This window comes from Peromyscus leucopus, chromosome X (assembly GCF_004664715.2).
Source record: "Peromyscus leucopus breed LL Stock chromosome X, UCI_PerLeu_2.1, whole genome shotgun sequence".
NCBI classification, from domain to species: domain Eukaryota; kingdom Metazoa; phylum Chordata; class Mammalia; order Rodentia; family Cricetidae; genus Peromyscus; species Peromyscus leucopus.
In genome coordinates, this window is record NC_051083.1 from 32,295,850 (window position 1) to 32,318,816 (window position 22,967).

At 45.0% G+C, this 22,967-nt stretch overlaps 1 protein-coding gene across 2 annotated transcripts in view; it reads right to left on the reverse strand.

Moving 5' to 3' along the window:
* Rai2 (retinoic acid induced 2) overlaps positions 1-20,694 on the reverse strand; it is a 63,747-nt gene extending 43,053 nt beyond the window's left edge. Inside the window, exon 1 of one of the 2 annotated variants that reach the window (XM_028873269.2) lies at positions 20,461-20,694. The gene's annotated coding sequence lies outside the window, so the exon portion shown is untranslated. Of the gene's footprint in view, positions 1-19,862; positions 20,263-20,460 lie in introns of those variants that run through there. The other variant, XM_028873268.2, reaches the window with a different exon arrangement.
* Positions 20,695-22,967: the final 2,273 nt, after the last annotated feature.

Consider the following 22,967-nt stretch of genomic DNA (forward strand, 5'->3'; position numbering starts at 1 on the left):
ACACACGTTGCCACCTCTTTCTCAAAAGAACTTTAGATGCTAGCCAGTGAATCAATCCATGGACTTAATCATCAAAACAAAGAGGAAGTGTCATTTTGCCCTTAAGCTAGCACTTGGCAGAACCAATACTTCTGTGTCTGTGTGTCAGAGGCTTACATGATAGAGTCAAGTGCTCAATATATAATTCCAAGCTTTGGTTGCTTTGTTTTATATTTTAATTTCATTTAGGAAATCCCATGAAGTCCATATGGGTAGTTGACATCAGGGAACGATACGTACAATGTGTTATATTCCACTCATTCATTCATTTACCTATTGAGTCAGTATGCACTGAATAATTCTTTAGAAACAGGCACTGTGGGTCCCAGACTGAGGACACCATGATGGAAGGCACATTGACTAACTGATGGGAGAATTGCCTATAGGAATACATAGGTACAGTGCAGCTGATGCCTTGCTGTGGAGGAAGCATGTGCAATCACAGCAGAAGGCCAATAAAAAGATTATTAGAAAAGCCTCTCCGTTCTTTGCTACTTCTCTGATTTATTTGGCATGGAGACACAAATTTAGTCACCAGAAATCTTCATATGTTTGTTAGATTAAATGAGTGGGCATGTTGAGAGAAAAACAATGTTCCAGGGTCTCCAACACTCTATTTATTCTGTCATTAGAAAGTAGGCAAAATACTAGTAGCTTCAGATGTTGGGTCCCTCCTGTAAACCAGGCTTTGTGCATACTTGTTAGACAACCTGCCAGACAGGCATCATCACTGTCTGTTAAATAAAGGCATTGTTGACGCCCAGAGAAAGACACTTGTTTCCTTATGTACTAGTCTGAGAATTGGATATGTCCAGTTCCAAAGACTGGGCCTTGCCTCCCTCAACTACTTCCTGACATGGAAAATAAGAAGGAGCAGCCTCACTCTGTCAAGGGACAGCTACAGTTCAGTCTGACTACTATGGAGAAGTAGTAGAGGGTGATGAGAAGAGGTCAGCTTCAGGAGACAATGTGTGCATCCTGAAAGTAATATGAGGATAAACTTGTCATCCATTCAGTAATTCACCACTATTTACTAAGAAACTGCTAGATGCCAGGCGCTGTTCTAGGTGCTGAGGGATTTGACAGTCAACAAAACTGACGTGTTGGCAATAGAAGAGGAGGAATAGATTTGTTAAATATTTTGGTCACACATGAGAGGCAATAGGCCAGATAACGCTTCATGCTGATGATTAGGAAAATGTGTGTTAGCTGAGTTTTAAAGTACATCAACTTAATTACAAAGAGACTTTGAACTGTAGGATACACTTTTCAAACTCCTGGACAAGATAAAGGATATATGAATGGGGAAAAGACTCCAAGAACATAAAGCAAAAATATTGATCAAGACAATCTTTGGGTGGCGAGACTATGAATGATATTCTTCTCCTGTCATCTTTCTATACTTAACTTGTAAAAAGTATATATTAATCTTAGAATCATAAAGAATTAGTGAGAGATTAAAGAGAATAGATCTGCAAAGAAACAGAAAAGGAGACTTCCTTGTGCTCCATCCTTTCCTTTCTGGCATTTAGGCAGCTATTGGCAAGTTAGCCACACAGGGTGATGTGTCGCTTGTGTAGTCATACTTAATGATATCTTATTTGAACACACTGCCTGATCATTTCAGAATTCACTCACAAGGGTAGCCACCAGAGGAGAGACGAGGGACTGAATCCTAAGCCTGGCTTTTCATTAGGGCATTCTGCCATTTTTCAATTAAGACAGGGCCACCTCTTTGTTTTTGAAGTGGTGATGTGTAAAACCTCATTTTCCTTCCTTAGCACACACGCCTGTGCATTTTATTCTAATTTACTTCCACAGCCTCGGCAGAGCAGCAAAGGAACTGAGCTGGTGAGCCGCCGCCGCGTTGCCACAGCATTCTTGGGGCTGGAATGGAAGCTGCGGCTCTGTGAGGACAATGCTGTGGAAAGGCTCCGAAGCCCAGTTGAACACACTGAGGGTTTGCATGAAAGGGCAGGCATTACTCACAGCGGCTTTGACAAAGTGAGAAAGGAGACAGAAAAGCCACGCCGCCCTTCAGCCATGGACTAGCCTGGGTGAATCAGCCAGGTTTAATCTTGAAGGCAAAGGGAGAGCTGTCTAGTGTCTCCATATACCACATTCCTTGCATTTGCTTTTTATTAAAGTGCTTTCCACACTCTTGAGTAAAAGGAGATTCCCCATCCCACTTCCTTAAGTATTATACCTAGAAATGAAAATATCCTTACTCAGACCAACAGAGTCTGTGAGAGGCCTAAGTTCTTAACATAAGATTCTGTTTCCTGCTTGAAATATTGTTTTAGAACAAATAGCAGCTATGATAGAAAGAGCACAGGAAACATCTGTGTATACAAACAGGCCAGCTCACTAGGAATAAAAATGCATTATGCATCACAAAAGTCTAAATATTTTTATTAACAGTGTGTTAACCAAGAACTGAAAAAATAAGGTTCCCTAATAGCTTGTCCCCTTCTCTGCCATCAAATGCTTGCTTCAATATTTCATTTTATTCTTAGGAGAGAAGTAACTCTGAAATCTTATCTTAGATTTTAGCAATGAGTTTTCTATTAAAAGTTATTTCTTTTCCATCTCAGACTGAGCAAAGCTCTGGGCCAAGGAGGTTAGGGAATTTGTTTCATAAAACTGACAGCTTGGCGAGCATTCAATCACTCGGCACGCCACAGCCCCGGAGAACAAATAAGTCCTTTTCTGATGCTGCTCCAGACACATTACGATGTATGTTCCATTGCTCTATTCCTGCCTCTGTGCTGTTTGCCTCCTGCAGTAAGAAAAAAGGAAAGGGAGCAGAAAGCACTTCGAGAAATATGATGAGACCTGTGAGGATGGGAGATTAATCAATCATAATCTCATTTGGAAGTTGGAGGAAAAATGTCCACATCAGATATGCTATTTCAGCGGCTGGGTCTGGCCTTGCTTTTGAAAAAGCCAATACATTTGGGCCACCATCGGCCATTTTGTTGTCCTGTGCTCAGTGCTTCCAGCCATGTGCCTTTAAAAGATCTGACAGCGGCTTTGATAAGGCAGATAAAGCAAGCTTGGTGGCTGCCTTTGATAGAGGTGCTGAGAAAAGCAGGTTGTACCAGATTACAGCCTGGCTGTAATCCCAGGCATTAGAGACCAGTCACCCCCAAATCCTATACCAGCAAGAGCCCAATTTGGAACCCTCTAGCTTAATAGCCTTAATTCAGAGCAGCCCCAGAAAATAAACCATTGCAAACTGTCTTCCCTCTCCACCTCTTTTAAGAAATTGTAAGAACTTCCCTTTCCTTTAGTACTCATGCCCCAAATTACAGTTTGAAAATTCTCAACCGAGTATGATAGCTTATGCCTGGAAATCCAGCACCAAAGATACCAAGGCAAGAGAACAGAACTGCAGTAAGTCTGAGGCTGGTCTGGCCTACATAGTGAGTTCCAGGAAAGCCAGGACTATGGTATGAGACACCGACATAAAACACAACGCAGCATAACAAAACGATCAAAAAGAGTTCTCCTGTGTGACATAGCTAATCTAAGCTGTTAGACCACAGCTACTGTTGACAAGGGTGATGAAGAGGGCATGCCGGAATTCTGGGGGCTGGCACAGGCCTCGTCTCCACTGGGGTGCTGCTGACACGGGTATGTTGTTGGTGGGACTTCTTCAAGCTGTACACTTAGTAATACGTGGGTATTTTTCTGCATGTATCTCTCAGGATTTTAGACGAAAATCTGAAAATAAAAATCCAGGATGGAACATTTTGAGAGCTTTTCCCATATATATGGTGGATACTTTCAAAATGAAGCATTATCCAGAGGCATGAGCTTGTTGCCCCACTCCCTCAAATTTTTGGCCTCCTTAAATTATATGTGAACTAAAAAACCTTTGTAAAATGCTGATGCTGTGATTTAAGGTTTCACTCGATGTGTCCTTTATGCCCAGGGAAGAATATACTGTAGGCAATTTTGCCCTGATTAATGCCTGGTCCTCACAGGGTGATTCAGGAGGAAGGACACAGATAAATGAAAAGGCTCATTGTCAGCCACAGGCTTAGTTTAGGACATTGTGGTGCCCTAAAGGATTGTGTCTTTCCACAGACTCAAGTCTCACTGAAGCTTTTGTCACCCTTTGCTGTCTGAGGCCTGTGGGCAGAGGGATTGCATTATTCCTTTTTCCGCACCTTTTCCGATTTCCTCTTTTTTCTTATTTCTCTGAACTGAATTGCTCCTGGACTGACTGCCCCATTTATTCCTACTGTGCAGGGTTCAGATGCCACAAGAAGAATGAACTGGTGTTCTAAGATGAGTGTGTTGCCTCCCTCTGATGTATTTTTGAATTTGACTTTTCTTTTTCTGATGTTTAACTGATTCACCCCCCCAAAATTGTACTCATGTATTGGAGTATCACAATGTACCAAGATACTTGTGATACTCCAATACATAAGTATATTGTGTAGCATTCAAATTTGATTAAATAGATCTATCTTTTCAAACAATTATTATTTCTTTATAGTAAGTGTTCAAAATCCTTTTTTTCCCCAGTACTTCCCCCCCCCCAATGCTGAATGTAGATGAAGGCTTATACCGGGGCTCAAAGGGAAGAAAAATCCCTTTCATTAGCTTCTTATTTCAAGTGTTCTCCTCATCCCACCATCTACAATGTGTTTTCTGAGTTTCATTTTGCAAAAGAAATAGTTGTGATGGGGGTGGAAAGGGGAAACTTTTGAAGACTTCAAAATTGTAATTTGGTTTCAGAAGAGTTATGAATAATGGAGAGCTACAGTCACTTTAGAAATAAAGAGCTGAATGGCTGAATGCTGATGATGAGCCAGCTTTTTTGGTACTCCTACAAAAAGAAGCCTTTTCTAAGCACGATTTCAAAGATGTAGAAGCATACTATATAAAGAAACTGTTTTTTATCACCCAGGACCCAGTTTAAAATAGTCCTGTGTTCATGAAAGATCTGCAAGTCCTAGACTCTGGCAGGATCCAAAGGGTTTGTTCACTAAACCTGACATTCACCTGAAATGTATCAACAAGGCCTCAGAAGGGCAGGCTAACAAGGAATCTAGTGTCTGGGGAAGCAGAATGGAGTTTTTAGGCTCCTATTCCAAGAGAAGCATTTCATCTGGAAGCAAGAAGATATGTGAAAGGGCTTGGGATATGTTCCTGCCTTTCCTATTCCCAAACTCCCTTTCTGCTTTGTGGTGGCATCCCTATGCCAAATCCCCAGGCTGAACTGTCTCCATTCCTCCCGCCCCACCCAGTTCAGCTGTCCATGTTGCAATGCTTCCCTTGGAAAGGGGTGGGGGATGAGACACTCATCCTGGTTTGCTGGGACTGTCTGGGTTTTGAAACTGAAAATCTCATATCTTAGGAACCTTTCTCAATCAGGGGGAAAAAATAGGACAGATGGCCAGTCACGCTAGTGGTAGGCCACCAGCCAACTCCCTCTTATTAGCTGGGCCTGGTCAAAGCCTGAACCAGCAAGAACATTTGCATGCCAAAGCTTTTAAAGAGGCTGGCCTACTGAGAAAAAAATGTATGTATTTGTAAAGTCTATTTAAGGCTGCTAATGAGAGGTATTCTTGGTTATATCCCTGTCTGTCCAATTTGGTTATGACCCTGAGGAGTTTTAAAAGACTCTTCTGACCTGTTCATTTTTTTTATCATATTTTATTCAGAATTAGGGTCTCAAATAGTGACATGGATCACTGCAAGATTTTATGACCAATAACCTAAGACTAGGCTTCCATTATTCCTGACTGCAAATGGAAAGAGGTGTTGCACAGATACCCACTCTCTCCCTTATGAATTCCCTAGCCCACCAAAGGGCCTACCAGATAGAAACCAGGATGTCGTGAATTTCTTCTAACTCCCAGCCATTCCCAAGTCCCAGAGTTAGTCTATTAAATTTTGTTCTGGATTTAAACCTCACCCCAGCAACCTGGGTCATTATTTTGCTTCCATTATTTCTTGTCTCCCTTCTTGGATCACAGAAATGGGGTCTGTTTGTTACACACACACACACACACACACACACACACACACACACACACACACACACACACCTTCCCCAGCTTTCACCCTGGTCCATTCCCCACCAGAAGAAAGATCAAAGATATAAGTTACACAGCGTCATTGGCATCCTTAAAACTGCTAAGGATGAAGTCCAAATTCTTGATCAACACTTGATCAACAAGAACCATTATGCACGGCTCTGTACCTACCTTTGGCCACCTTGGTTTCCTTATCCACAAAGGAAAATATATGTTTCTAACAAGTAATTCTGGTTAGGTTCTTTCAATTTATCTTGAATTTAGAGGATGTGCAGTCTCTCACCTCCAGCTCCTGAATGTTGGGAAGTGATAAATGCCAGGGTGGAGCATTGAGCATGGTCTTCCATAGAAAGAAAGAGGCAAGCAGTGCATTAGAAGTAAGCACAGCAACATCTCCTGTGGATGGAAGGTGAAGAGCTTCGTGCTCCACATCCCGTGAGGGAGCTGAAAGCAGAGGGAGTTCACTAAAGGAAGGTGGGCTCAGCCTCAGTGAGTGGCAGTGGCAAAGAAAGTTTGGAGAGGACCAGGCTCTGGGATTTAAAGGCGTCTGCACTGGCTGATCTCACTTAGGAGCAGGTAGTACAGAATTAAATGGTAGGAAGGGGAAAGTCCTCAAAAGCACATGACTTTCACATTTTGCCACCAACTAATGGGGACAGACACCCTATGACAAAGGAAAGGAGGCCCCGAGAACTTGCTATCTGCCTCTAGATGCTATGGGCACACTGGCAGGAGCCAGGAAAAGCTAAGCTGTCAGAGATTAGGATTCAAATGGGCGTTAGGAAGTGCTGCCTGGCTCAAGAGAATGAATGTTGGTATGAGACCAAGCCACAGGAATGACACATGAGTTCTGCTCTCAAAACACAAAAACCAAAATCAAAAAAGAAAGAAGAAAACAGAGGGCAAGACACAGAGAGGGACGCAAGCAGGCATAGATTCTCTTGGGGGAAAAAAGAGAACAGATTTGTGCATACTTAGAAAAGAGAATTCCACATTGCTTCCATATTCCCCAAAAAAATGCCCTTAGCACTTCCTTTTATAAGAAACTGTAGCAGTGTCTTTCCACCTGTCATAAAAAATAAAAAAAAAATAAAAATAAAAAAAAAAAACAAGAGAAGCCTCAATATTGTTCAAACTAGTACTGTTCAAAATGCTGTTGATCAAGAGTCAACAAGGCCACATCCGGCTTTTTAGCCCCAGGGCTTGCAAGCTTTTGCCCTCCCAAATGGACAGACTGTCATTAGTGGGGAGGACTAAGGGGGAAGGGCGGAAAACCTAGTTTCCTTATCTGTCTTACTGGCTTCCCTCATCTTCTTTCCTAGCTAAGTATTCTGTCCCCATTTGATCACAGACAGCAGCAGATGGGTCAGCAAATGGGTCACTCTGGCAGGGTGTGCCGTGACTCACCAGGGTGCTCAGGCCATTCCTAGAGACCTTGTCTCTTCCTTCATCCTGTGCCTGGCTTTCCACAACACCCCGTCCCCGTCCCCAAGCTGCTCACCGCAAAGCCAATACTTTCTAGAACAGTTGTCAGAGGGAGTCACCAAATTCAACCGCTACCCAAACAAAGGTGGGACTAGCAGAAGGGGCGGCTCCCTAGCACAACAGCAGGAAGGAAGTTTCTCTCAGCTGCTCTAAGCCAGGAGCTGCTGCCATCTGCAGCATGGGGTGGGGGTGGGGGATGATTCCAATGCACACTGGAGTACACTGGGCTCCCAGGAAAGGGTGGACTGCTCTGGAGGAGGGGGAGGAAGACTCAACATGCTACATAAAACAGAGAGCAGAGAGGAAGAGTAGGGCCCAGGATCAGTGTCTTCTGGGATTGCTCCATTCAGTGCAGTTGCTCCTAGTCCCATGAGGAGAGGAGACTTAACACTTCAGGCCAGGGGCACATTAGCCACCTTTCTGGTGCTCATGGGTGACAGCTACTAGAATGATCAATGCAGCATCGTTCCATCACTGAAGAGAGTGCTATTGCACGGGCGTCTAAGATCCAGGCTCTACTGTCTATGGGCAGTATGATCTTGTGGCAATTCCTAATCTTCTCGGAATCCTGAGTGCTTCTCTGTGAAATGGGGCTTCAAATACCCACCTAACATGGAAATCACGGTACCACTGCCCAACCTGTAGCAGGTGGATGGCAGGAAGGGTTGCTGCTCTTGGGATTTTCTGGTGGATCATCTACACTACGACGGGTAGATTCAGTGCTTCTATCACAAATTTCAGAGCTTATGTAAGCAGCTGCCATTGACAGGACAAAGCAAGGGTGCCACACGGAAGCAGAGTCTACTTCTTGCTAGCAGGCCCAAGAGGTGGCATCCTGACCCAGAGGAATGAGAGATTTGGAGTTAGTCATTCTTGAAGGCAGAAAACCTCATTTGGTGAGGGGTGAGGGCCTTCTCTTTTTCCTTCCCTCACTTGTTTCCTCCTCTTCTTCCTCCTCTCCCTCTTTCTTCCTCTCTCCCTCTCCCCACCTCTCTCTATGTCTGTCAACTTTTCTGTCTTTCTTTGTCACTAAACCCCACAGCTAACATAATGACACCAGACTTCAGGGATTTTTCCTACCTAGAAATATGCTCAAGAAATGTTGAGGCCTTCTGGTTAGTTCTTACCACCCTGACTTGCATATATGCTAAATATAACCCATGCCAGAACAGTTGTCCAAACCTGGAGACAACCTATCAGGACTCTTCATTGCAGACCAGTCAGGAGATCTATGAGAAGGGATTAGGAAAATGAAGAGAGAGCTTCAAGTGTGAGGTTTTATTTTAACTCACCAGGAACATATTCTTCAGCTGGGAAGACGCTACCTGAGAAGCCCTTTAGCAAAAGGAAGCTGGCACAGGCCCATGGAATAGCAGTTAAGCACAAATCAGTCAGAGCAGGGCAGAGGCCAGGCCAGGCCAGGGGGGCATACTTTTGAAGTTTGTATTCATAGCGGTGGTGGGCAGAGCTGAAGAGAAGGTGAAGAACATTTAAGTCAATGGGAACAGGCGGCAATGCTGGCATTTAGAAACCAAAGATAAGGGTGAACGCTGCATGCGCAGATGTCAGTGTGTGGTGCCCTCTGAAGAAGTAAGTCCATCTTTCATATAGGTTATAGGAAGAACCAGCTCTCTATGGGTCAGAGATCAGGAGAGTTGAGTAATGGACTTGCAGTAGCAGCCCCAGGCCCCTTGCTCATGTTTTATTCTGTTTTGTTTTGTCCTTCACAATTCAGGAAGTTTAACAAAGGCTACCCTTACTGATACACTGTCTCCTGGGGAGAATCCCAGACTTCTTAATATTGTAGATGAACAGCATGTTTTCCTAAGGAGGATGGGGGCTGAAGAGATGGCTCAGGAGTTAAGAGAGTGTACTGCTCTTGCAGAGGACCAGAACTTGGTTGCTAGTCCCTACAGTGGGCAGCTCACACGGCCTGTAACACCAGATCCAGGGGCAGCTGATGCCTCTGGCTTCCAGGGGCACATTCACTTACATATACATCCACATACATAAAAACTAAACATAAGACACATCGATTTTAAAATGCAGTGTACAGGCTGAAGAGATAGCTCAGTCAGTAAAGTGCCTGTACACAAGGACTTCAGTGGGATCCCCAGAAGTCACAGACTAAAAAAGCAGAGCATGGTGGTGTGCATGTGGAATCCCAGTGCTGGAGAGGCAAAGACTGGGGGACTCCGAAGGCTCACTGTCCAGCTAGCCTGCTTGCTTGGTTAGCTCAAGTCAATGAGAGAGTATGTCTCAAAAGGCAAGGTGGATGGGACCTAAGGAATAACAGCCTAGGTTGTCTTCTGGCCTCCACATACACACACAAGGACAATAAGACAATAATAACACACACACACACACACACACACACACACACGCATGCACGCACGCACGCAGAGACGCACACATGGGAGCACACCTCACACTGGTACACACAAGTACACATACACACAAAAATAGGTGACAGAAGAATTAAACAACTTTTGGTTTTGTTAAATAAAGATGTTAAACACGAAATGCCATTGGCTATCTTGATCCATTGTAAAGAGATTTTTAACACTAAGAAAAATGGACAGCTCTGCTGACCTCAGGTCCATCTACTTAGCTACTAAGAGTGTACACCAAGCTGGAAGTCCTGGACTGGGTGTATCCTATCTGGAAGGTCAGAAAAGAATCCTCTTTCTCTTCTTCAAATTAAAAAAAAAATCAAGTTATGAGCCACAAAAGATCTTAAGACAAATGATCTCACACTGTTATTTTCACATTCAGTAATTTCATATTCAGTGTGAAGGGTTAGTGAGGTTTGTTTTTTCATGAAGAGAAATTGCAGCCAGAGCTAATTGCTCAATCTGAAATGTAGCCATGCATTTCTGTGATGAGCTGTTGAAGAGGAAACAGTGATGTTGCTGAGTTTTAGCAGAGGAGAGCATTGTATTAGAAAAAATAAATGCAAATTAATAGGAAATATAGCCCTGTATGGTCTTCAAAGCCCTGCTATAGTTAAAAGAATACCCACACTTTGAGCTTTCCTTGACATTTGTCTCATTTATAAAATGCAAAAGGAAATACATCAGTGCAGGTTCAGCCCATTCCCATCCATTGATTTGTTAGCCAATCAATGGCTTCTGTGATATGAAAAAAAAATAATAATAACACAGGTTTCTATGACCCTTCCCAAGTGAGGCATGTTCAGCTAAGCTTAATAAAGAGAAAAACATCAAGGACCATCTGGAAAACACTCTTCCAGAGTCACAAAAGATAGTGGCAGCCTTTGCCCATCCTGCTATAAATAAGTGTCTCAGAAAAAGAAAAAAAAAAAAACCCGCTATTTTCAAATCTGTTTCTACTTAATACAGCTGCAATAGAGTTTATTTAGCCTTTTCCTATAGCAGGAAGACTGTTTGCATTTTTATGACAAGGGTCTAAATGTTTTTCACAGCCATTTCCATTGCCATTATTTTGAGGAACAACATACCACTCAGACCTGTCTGTTTGCTTCTGGAGCACACACCAGTGGCCCCAGTGGCCTCTGCACCATGCCACCAGCCTCCAAAGCCCAGATTTATGATCCTGCTTCCTCTCCCAGTGTTGCAACCATCACCCAAATCCTGATCTGCAAGTGCTGGCAGCTCAGTATGACCAAGTGTCTCCTGCTGCAAATCAATTATTTATCTGCCTGGGTCGAGCACATTGCGGATCACTGCCAGCTTATTGCTTTTCCCTTTCCAACAATAGGGAGGACTCAAGACACTCTTTAATAGAGGCTGGAACTCACCAAGGAAGGTGGCCTGCTACCTTGGCAAGTCAGTAAATGCTCACCTTTCCATCCTCCCACACTGGCTAAGCCTGCCAGGGAGTCCTTCTCTATGTGACATTATGAATACCACAGATACTCTGTGGAAAAGATCAGCCTGATTGGAGTGGCTACAAAATACACCATCTTCCACTGATTTCCTTTCTGAACACCTGCCCCTCTGCTAGTATACCTGTACAATCTTTCCACTCTCAGAGACTGGTATGGCCAGGGTGAGCTGGGAACGTTTTCCTTGTATACAGAAGGAGCCACCCCTCTGTCTTTTGCTTTCTACATAAGGACCAGACATGGATTTACCCCCACAATAAATACCTTTATGGAACATGCACATTTCCTATTTTCTAGGCTTTCAAGGGACTATCAAAAAAAAAGTTGTGGCTCAGGGTTTGTCTTGGTGATAATTTGTCATGTCTTCCTGCTACCCAAAGGACCTCTGCTGGCATCTTTTTCCTGGAGGAGTCTCTCACACAGAGGCGTTCCCGCACAGAAACAACCATGGGAGGGTCAAGGGGGCACCTCAGTCCGAAGATCCAGCAATTGTGGCAACTGCACCACCTTTGCACCACTGGTTCCTGTTCTCAAGAGTACTAGAAAACACAGAATGTAGTGGTGGCCAGAAGAGATGTCGCAGTCTGAAATGTGGTGAAGCGGAGTGCTCCTAAGTCCACTACAGGGCTAAATCCATTGGCTCTGACTTAAGCTGCTACAGGAAAAAAGGACAGTGGAAGGAGTGGCAGTTGAAGAAAATGTCTAGTGGCTTTGATGTCATACCTGGAATCAGGTGTGTATGAAAAATAATTAGGGAGAATAAGCCTGTTCTCTTAGGCAGAAAAGCTACAAGTTCCCACAACATGCCCTCCAATTACCTACGAGTTATTCAATTGCCTGCCTTTAAAAGTTCTATTTTTTTAACCCACCCTAGTACTTAGAAATCGTATAAATACTTGCACAATTAAATGAAGCACATGACCCACTTCCAACTGCTAATTAATCACCCTCCCCCCCATTGAACTGCATATAAGATTCAGAGGAGGGACATTGTGTCTTTGATTATTTCAAATTGAATTTTCTGAAAACCACAAATTACTTATTAAATTTTGCTCTAGACCAGTGGTTCTCAACTGTGGTGATTTTGTCACAAATGGGCCATTTGGCAAGGTTCAGGATAGAGGAAGGGGTGATGCTACTGGTCTCTGGTGAATAGATGTCAGGAAGATTTCTGAATATCCTACAGTACACAGAACAGTCTCCCACAACAAAGATCAGCTTGCCCCCAAATGTCAATAGGGCCAAGAAGGAGAAACTACTCCCCATAAAGCTAAAGATACTTAGCTTTTAACACATATAATCATGGCAGTCAACAAAAGGGGAAAAATTTACTTTCTTCAAAAATCTAAGGTTAGTTTATATATGTGTTGACTCAGGACATATGTGCTGTTTTTCCACATACATGAAAAAGATTCTCAGCCAGTATATTCAAACAGTAAAGAAATACCACCACGATGGGCATTTAAAATGCGTATTTCACCAGTCTAAATGGATGGAAATTAATATCTCATAAAATAAAATGATTGTCTAGTTATGTTCCATACAAAACCAAAATCAATATATTGTGTCTCACTTAAACTGCAATTAGGGCTCTTTCTTTTATAAGAACTAAAACAAGGAAATGACATCCTTTTCCTTTTCTTTTTCTTTTCTTTTTTTTTTTTTTTTTTTTTTTTTTTTTTTTTTTTTTTCTAACTGGGAACACCCTTCTGAGCATGAGGCATCAAAAAAAAAAAAAAATAGACAAAACCCTTTTTAAAAAACCAATTTTTCTAGTTCATTATAAGCTTCTGGAATCATTTCATTTGATTCCTATAGATTCAATCATTCTTTAGTGACCAAAGCATGCAGCTCATTCTCTCGGTTATGCTTGTTTGGCTGTCCAAATGCCCTCACAATTGGGATGATGAATAACATGCTTTTATCCCACTGTACCAATATATAGTAGCCAAAGAATTCCACAGAACCAAGATAGGAAGTTCTGTCTGGTGTGTGTGGTGGTGGAAAGTTTGGAGGAGGACATTTCAGCCAATTTTCTTTCAAAGGATTGTAAAAGCAGGTGCTGGGATTCCTTTAGTTCTCGAACATTCTATGTGGATCTGCAGTGCCCCCAGCTTGGGGGATGGGGGATGACTAGGGAGAATAGACCATGCTCTTCAAGTCAGCTTAGATTTGCAGGGTTGAATTGTGAAAGACAGGTGGGCTGACAGATACATCGGTTGGGCTCTTCCAGGCCTCTGCTTCTTTCTTTGAATTAGAAGGCAAAAGTGGCCATACGTACAAAGACAAAAATAATATCAACAACAAAAAAAGCTCGCGGCGTGGTGGGCACGCTTTAATCCAGCATCGGAGGCAGAGCAGGCGATCTCTGTGAGTTCGAGCAGCCTGGCTACAAGTGAGCTCAGAAAGGCAAAGCTACACAAGAAACCGTTCGAAAAAAAAAAAAAAAAAAAAAAAAAAAAAAAAAAAAAAAAAAAAAAAAAAGCCTCAACACACCCAGTCTTGGCTGCCAGCAAGGCTTGCTCTGTTGCTGAAAAAGAACAGTTGCTCTAGTGCAGCTGGAGGAGCTTTTCCAGGGAACTGGTAATACCCTGGCTGTTAATGAATTATTTTTCGCCAGAATGTCGGATTCTTCCTGTGCTCCAGTAAACAGTCTGCTTCTGCCATGGGAAACAAAACCAGCTCCTTCCGAGGAGCTTGAGGAGGTCAGCCAAGGGTTCCCTGTGGGGGCAGCGCCCTCAGGAGCCAGAGCCACAGGCGCCTGACCTATAAATCACCACAGTCCCAAGTTCATTATTCCATCCCTCTCCCATCTATTCATGCCTTGCCTAGCACCCAGGGAAGGGCCCAGGAATGTGTGGCTGAGATGACCCCACAGTGCCAGCTGAAATCCTTCTCCCACTCCTGGGGGTTTCTTTCCTCAGGTAGCTTTATCTGTGGGACTATTGGGGTATTCAATATTGCGTTTCTTTCAAATAATTCTGTGTTCCTTATAGAAACTGGATGTCTTTGTTATTGCTTGTATGAAGCTGTCAAAAGATGACTGAGTGTGGGTCTTCTTTTCTTCTTTAAGGATGGCCCCAGCTCCCAAATAACCCATTTTCAGCATGAGGATATCCACTTGGCACATTATTCTCCAAGCACAAATCCCTGAGAAAGATAGTCCTTTCAGCTGTTACTAGGGCAGGTGGGGAAAAAAAATCAGCGGTGTGGGCAGGAGATAACTCTTTCAATTGAGAGCACAGGCTGGGTGTTCTGGAGAAGTGAGACCAAAAGAAAGAGAAGAGGCCATTTTGTTCAAGCTAGCCTAGCCTTTCGGCCCCCACCTCCCCCCACCCCAACCCCCCCCCTCGCCTTGATTTCTGCATTAGGTGTTTGCAGCCCACACTTCTCAGAGCAGGCTCACGGGCATGCCTGCTGGAGAACTCTCTAAATGGAACCTTGGTTACTGAAAATCACAATCGTCTAATGTCAGCACAAGGCCTCCCTCCCGTCTGCCGTGGAGACAGAGGTATTTAGCTCCCCGCTCCCCAGCACATTTGGGGGTGCTATGACATGACAAAATTGGTGGGTAGTGTGCTCCAGAGCACTGGTGTCTGATCAAAATAGATAAGCAATGTACATTGTACTAGTAATCACCTTAAAAAAATAAAATAAACAAGCAATATTAATTTTATATCATTTAACCAATATATCCAAAATATCATTTCACCATGACATCACAATATAATTTCAAATGATTTATGAGCTATTTTATATTCTTTTTTGTAGTCTTAGAAACCCAGTACATATATTATACTTATAGCATACCTTGTTTGGGACAAGCTGCCTTTCAAGCACTACATAGCTATATGCACCAATCAATGGCTTTTGTATTGTACAGTACTCATATAGAAGGTTTCCATGACCATTAAGAATTCCTATTAGTGCTGAGCTGAAAGGCTAAAAGGCCATGGGAAGCGGAGTGACAGGCGTAAAAAGGGTGTGCTCCAAAATTCTCATAAGTATGGAATTGTTAAAGCTGATGATAACAATAGAAATGGAAACTATGAAGATTGGGGTGTTCTTGAAGCCTAGGGGAGATTAAAATGGGCATTTAAGAAATGCACAGAAAAGATGCATGATCTGAAGGTTTGTATGTTTCCCCTCACCAGAAACTCCTATGTCAAAATCTTAATCCCCAAAGTGATTGGATTAAGGGGTGGGGGCCTCCAAAAATGATTAGATCATGAGAGCAGAACCCTCATCAAAGGGACTATGGCCTTTATAAAAAGAGACCCCAGAGGGCAGGCAAGGGAATCAGTGGGAGAGCACTTTCCTAACATGCACAAGACCCTAATTCAGTCCCTAGCACCAGAGAGGAGAGAGGAAGACAGACAGAGACAGAGAGAAACATCTAGAGAATTCACTTTTGCCTTCTGTCATGGGAGAGCACAATGAGAAGTCACTTCTATGAATTTTAAAAGGCCCTCACCAGACAGTGAGTTTGATAGCAAATTGATTCTGGATTTCTCAGTCTCTGGAACTGATAAATTTTCATTACTAAAATGCTTGTAGCCCAAACTGGCTAAAACGGATCATGCCCACATTGCAGAGGCTGCTCCATAGCTGTGAGGAAACCAGTAAGTACCACCACCGTGGTACTCTAGGCAGCTGCTTGTTGAACTACCTCCATCTTACCTACTCTGGTTTGTTCAAGGCAGAGGCTTTGAAAGAAAATCCCCCAAACCAAGTACATCTTCCAATAGCAATCGCCGGCTAGCAATCTAATTTGGTGAATCAGATACAGAAACATGATCAAATTACATGTGCCTGTGTCTGTGCCTGTGCATTTGTGTGTGTGTGTGTGTGTGTGTGTGTGTGTGTGTGTGTGTGTTGTGTGTTCTTGGCAAGATAGAGAAGAGGGGTCATGTGTGAAATCCAAAAGTACTAATGTGCCTGCCAAAATGCCCTTCTTGCCAGCTGCCATAAGAGGACAGAGGAGCGGTAGACTCAAGAGGCTCATCAAAAACTGAGAGTCACAAAGGAGAGGCCATGAGTGCAGAAAGAATGAGACGATGGCACCCAGGCAGATGATCAGGTGGGAGGGAGAAGTGGCAATCAGAGGCATTCTCCAAAGACAAAGAGCTTCCAACTCTACAGCAAGGATGTCACCCAGATCCCCAAATCAAGCTGAATTCAGAAGCCCACACAAGCTTTTGTGCAGGGGGAAAGGGCAATTAGCCATCTTTACCCTCATAGAAAGCCTCATTCTCTGAGGTCCTCCTCATATTCCAATCAGAGGGGTGGCAGTCAGAAGCCCCTCGTTTACGAATTCAAATATTGGCTCTTTGGTGGCTCTGGAATCGCTAGGGTCTAAAGGCTATCATATGATTGGAAGGGGGTTTACAGATTTGCTATGCAAATCTCCTCCTCATATTTATTTAGTGTTTGAGAGGTAGGAAAGAATCAAAACTCCCTCACCTACCATTTGGTCCCACCATGGACCTTGGTCATCACAGTTCTCTTATCTTCATAATGCAATTAAATTGTTCTGGCTTCACAGTCTCACATAGGTGTTGTAGGGATTAAACCTGGGCTTGTGACAATGGGGTTCAAACTGGGGCATGACACTAAAAGCTATGAGTCCACATCAAATATACAGACCTCTGGATTTCTTCTGCTCCATCTCCATCTCCACTGACAATGATTGATGGCTCCCTCTCCGCCACTGTTCACTCCATTGACTCCATCATTTGGTCACTCAACTTTCATTTATCTAATAACAATAGGTCTTGGGGTTCTTAAATGAAAGGGCACCATGTGAAGTAGTCAGGAACTGGTTTGGATCTACTTGGCACATATGTGCACAGCACAGGTCCACTGGTAGGTTCTCCCCTGCCCCCCCCACACACACTAATTAGGTGCCATATTTTATAAAGGAGGTATGGGTTGAGGACTCTGGCCTTTGGGAGAGATAAATAAGGGGCTTTGATCAGGAGCAGAGAGAAATATTGTGTTTTAAATCATAACTACCAAAGTCTGGAATCAGATCAGGACCGACAATTTCTCTGAGAATTATCTGTTAAATAATGCTTCACTGGGGTCACAGAGTCACTGAGAAGGTTTACCACATATTTTGTGCCTGGCAGATAGGGCAAGAATAAATGTTAGCTTCCTTTCCAATTTATTTCCCTCCACTTTCCTCCTCCCCACTAATCTAAGGATTGGGGAGGAGCCAGAGAACAGACACTTGCTATTTTCTTCCTGTAGCTTCAGAGCACGCCATGTGTGTGGCTGTCTGCACATACAGAACAGCTCCATTCCGGCTCAAAGGATTTGGGAGACCAGTACTCTCCCCAGTCCCGGGGTCACTGGAGCTAGAATCCTCTGGCTTCTGGCATTGAAGCTCTCCAGGCCACACCAGCTCACACATTTCCAAACCTACCAGCTTTTTGTTGTTTGGTTGGCTGGTTGCTTTTTGTTTTGCTTTGTTTTGTCTTGTCTTGTTATTTCTGCTCTGTTTTCTGTATAAAAGATTTTGTAGTTGGTTTTATACTTCTTGCCTAAGTGCCCATCAACCTGCTCTCAAGCAAGCAACTGGCACCACCTGGGAAACAGCTTTCTCATTTGTTCTAGGGATGAGCAGGTTTTCCTAGACCAAATCTCTCTGCAGGTGGTCCTACATTCTTTGAATAATAAAGGAGCCCCCTTAGGTAGGCCTGAATGATCTCCTGAGTTGGTGCCAAAACAACCAGTGCCTCCCTGCCCCACGGTTTCAAACTGATGGCTCAAAGTGCCTGGGCCACCTTGAGTATGCATGCAGTGGGCATCTGTCAGGCTGAGAAGGAGATGGATAGCCATTGGCAGAATACAGTGTATCTGTGGGGAGGTGGTGAAGCTGTAACTGGGGAGTAACTTCCCTGAGCTCCTAAGGGCTAGAGGAACTGTGATGCTATCAGGCTTATGGCTTGTGAATCTGTGCCTTTGGGCCCATCCTTGCTTCTGCAAGAAAATACGAACGAAAAGCAGGGAGCCGGTGCATAGTGCCACCCTGGGGAGGGGCTCCCTGCCCACTAGCCTCTCTGCTGTCCCCCTGGTACACTACTGTAACAAAGGCTCTACCACAACACGTTTTCAAAGTTAGCTGAAGTCCCTTGGTCTACCAGCACACAATTGCGAGGATTAAAAAGGAGACAAGGAAAGAGAGCTAGAAAACGGTGGGAAAGAGACCCTGGGAAAGCACCGAAAATCTTGCCTGATGCAGAAAAGGCTACGAACTGTTTTCTCCCTGCTGGCTGCTTTTCTCTGTGTTCTAAAGAGAACCTCCCAAAATTGGCTAAATAAAGGGATCACACCAGAGGATACGAGATAATGCTAAACCAACAAAAACAAAGACCAAACGAAACAGAGTGAGCCAGGAGAATACGCGGTTATCAAAACTTTGTTTGGCTGTATCTATTTATCATCGCTGCACACCCGGGCTCTGCGGAATATCATTCTGTTGATGTCACTTATCCTCAGCAAAATATTTACATATCCTTAAAAACGCCAGATGAGGGAGGCTGGCCCTCTCGCTGCCGCAAGCCGCCTCTCAAGCCCATTGCCAGGTCCGGGGCAGCCCAGAAGGTTGAGGACATAGGGGTGGGTGGTACTGGCGGATACAGAGCTACCAATAGTTGTAGGAACGCGGCCCCCAAACGCTGAGCCCTGCCCAGCCTGCCCACTTCTCCTCTACCTGACTCTGCAAGAAGCAGCCACATCCCCGATATGATATGGTGTCAGCGCCTTCTCCTCCTCCCCTCCCTTTCTCATTGATTAAGTTCCCAAACCATTGTTAAAGCTGGGTTGCCTCCTTTAAAAAATGGGCTAAATTCGTCAGGCTTCTCTCCTCCACAAGAGGAATATTCATAAAAGTTTGGCAGTCAGAGGGGAAGCTGACTGAGTGCCATGGGGCGGGTGACAATTCGCTCTTCCCAAAGCCACCGTCTTCCTTCATGCCCTATCTGTCTCTCCACCCATCCGTCGTGCCCCAAGCCTACTCCACTGACTTCGGATAGGGAAACACAAAGCAGCAGCTGTTTGGCAACATTTCGACCCCTCGCCAACAACTGTGATGGGATGCCGTTTCCCCACCCAGGCGGAGCTTATCCTGAACAATAGTAGGGCTTTAAATGGCAAACAAGCAAACACACAGAGCACAACCCGAGCCCCGGAAAAAAGAGAGAGAGAGAGAGCTAACACGCAGAGAGGCAATAACTCCCTCTGCAGCAAAAGGAGCCACTGAAATGCACGCGTTGAAAAAAAAAAAAAAAAAAAAAAAGGCAGCGACAACGCTGCTTGGTGCCTAACATGGCAGAAAGCCGGAGCTGGTGCGGCCACCCTGGGTCTGGGCATTGGGGGGCACCGGGGCTCCCGGGTCGTCGACGCGCACTCACCCTGCTCCACCGGGATGCGGGACTAGCTGAGCGGCACAAAGAGGATCCCAGCACGATCTGGCAAAACCCAACTTTCCACCCGGCTCGCCAGGGCCGCCAGATACGTCAACAGAATCCATCTTTCGAAGGGCCTGGAAGGCGCCGGGTTTTCCTGGCTGGGGCAGAATGGCAGATACCGAGACAAGCCCGGTGCGGTGCCCCGGCACGGAGTGCGTCGCGCGCCGCCCTCTGTGCCCAGTGCCAGAGCGGGTGGCGGCCTGAAACCCACTTCGGGAGGCCCCCCGCCCCACCACCCGCGCTGCCTTCTCGACTGTCCCCGGCCGGGCCGGCCAGTGCGTGGCGCCGGCTAGCGGGAGCCGGGCCTCGGCGCGCCGCACAAGTGGTGGCCTCGGCCCGCGTCCCCGCCCCCGCCCGGCCCTCCCCGCTGGCCCCGGCCTCCGGGCGCTGTCCTGCCCCCCCGGGAGCAGGCAGGCCCCTCCCCGGGCGCCGGGCTCCGCCAGGCGCACCCAGCCCAGCTTGCCCCCTGCGTCCCGGTGGCAGGTCTGCCTGGGGAGGCCGGGGGTGACCCCAGCCCGCACCAGGACGCCGCGGCCGCTACCTCGCGATCGGGGCCGCCGCCTCCAGGAAGCCACGGGGTGGTCGTCGGTGTGGGAACTCTCTTGGCCGCCTCGCCGCCGGCCGCCTGGAGGGGGTGCACAGCGGTGGGAGCCTCCGCTGCCACTGTCACCAAGCCGCTGTCGCTGCCGCCGCTGCCGCTGCCGCTGCCGGTTGTGCGTGTGCGTGTGTGCCTGTGTCCCAGCGAGTGTGTGTCTGCGTGCAGCGCTTGGCCTTTACTATATACACCAAGGGGTGGGAGGAGGCGGGGAAGGGGAGGGCTTGGGGGAGGTGGCGGAGGAAGGGGAACAGGAGGGGGGCGAAAGGGTACCCAAGGAGGCGGCGGCAGAGGAGGGACAGGTGATCTCGCCCACGGGGAGGGCGTGGTTGTGGGCGGTGCGGGGTGACAGAAGGCTGGGGAGCTAGAGGCGAGGGGTGTGTGTTGGGGGGACGGGTTGGGAAAGCCCGGAGGAGCCGGGATCCTGCTGCTTCCAGGAGAGCTGGGGACCATTCTAGACCTTCTGCTGAAAGAGAGAGAAGAACAGAGCCCTGAGAGAGAAAGTGTTTGGGTGATGGAAACAGGGGCGTGAGGAGCAGCCAGCTACCACCTTAACGTGCCCCAGGAGATCATGGTCTAGGTCCAAGGCAGGACATTAGCGAAGAGAAAAATTAGTCCAGCAACAAAATATCATTTCCAAATAAGATATGAGTCACATATTAATCTAACATGTATTATGCACCTAGTGTTTGCCGGATACTGGGCTATGTAAAAGCTGGAGTTACAGACATGAGGAATACATGGTTGGTGATTCATAAATAAAAAGTATGAATCAACAATATTACTGATCATCAAAATTTATTTAAGTCTAAATCCTTTAAAAAATGTTTTAAGAAGGCAAAAGGAGTTTCTGCATTGGTTTAATGAATCCTCAAAGTCGTAGAGGATTTTTGTCTCCGTATTAATCAAAACAGGATGATGATATTTGAATGAGAATGATATAACAGAAATTACTTCAAGCAAATCAGAGAACAGTATGGATCTTGCAGTCCTTTGTGTGCTCAAACCCCTTCAAGCCTCAACATTGTGGGTATTAATAGTGGCATTTTTCTACTAGGATTTAGGATGGCCACAAGAATACAGAATACCTAGACAGCTTCCACCTTACCTGGTCATAACTAGTGGGAACCTGCATTGGAATTTGAAAGGCTTCCTTCTAACCACGATGTGATGCAAATCTAATGTGGTAGTATCCAGGGCCAAATTATGACCTCGGTGGGCACTTGGTGGACTTTCTCCATAAAAAGATATTAAAAGTTACACTACAATTGCATTTGTGTAAAGTTGAATAACATGTATTCAGTTTCTTTAACTAAAGTATCCTTTTGTATTGATTTTAATTCTTTAGACTATTTCTGTATGTACCCCCAAAATACTGTACCTCCACTAACACTGCAGTGCTAGGGGGAGTCGTCCTGCTAGTGCCCATACTATATTGCTCATTTTTGAAAAAGAGTTCATTTAATTCAAAGTCAGTTGATATAGGGGCAGAAAGATATATAAACTGAATTTTGAGAGCTGATAAGGATTCAGACAGGATTGGGGAGTTCAAACTAGCCTAGAGTACACAGTACCTCTGGAAATATTTACCTATGACTGTGTCTTCAGTCATTTAGCTGGGAACTTTCAGAGTTCTTGGATCAGATATGTGAAATCTCAGTTGCCAGAACCTGGCTTGAATACAACTAAAGACACAGCTGGGCAATTATAATTGAGAAAGTTCATGGATGAAAGACCCATAAACGTTTTGTGTGTGATGTGGGGGGATGTGCGAATAAGGTAGAGACTTGATATATATCCTGTAAGGCAATTACTAGCCTGTTTCTTTTGTTGGCTTGATCACAATGGTGGGTTAATGTTTGATCCTTGCTGGCAGTTGTGATTCATATAGCTGCCCTTGAGGTATATATACTTTCAAGAATGATTATATTGATTCAGACCCATGTGTAATAAACAGGCATCATGACTCCCATTCCCAAAGAAATGCACAGTGGCATCTTTCTACATTCCTACTGAGGTTGGCCTTGCAGAGAAGAAAAAAGAGCGGAGGGGCCCCTAAAGGGCTGGTCTGGTCTGGAGGTTAGAGGGTGCTTTGGGAAAGAAATGGGTCGTCAGTGTGGAAGGAGTGCTGAGGAAGACGGAGGGAAGAAAGGACATGCAAAACCGCAGGAAACAGTGACAATGAGCTTCCAGGGTCAGTCAAGGGCATGTTTTGAGATCTGTCATTTTACTATTTGGTGACTCTAAGTAACAGATAGAAATTTATATGAATATAGTATAAATTAATTATATAAACATATACAATTTAAATTTAAATAATGAAAAAAAACAATCTTTACTTAAACATCAGTACATACTCATTACCCAGTCACTGAGTTAAAAAATGTCAGTTAGGGAGATGGCTTAACACATGGTTGCTGACCCCAATTTACAAATAGTTGCGTAAAGTTTAA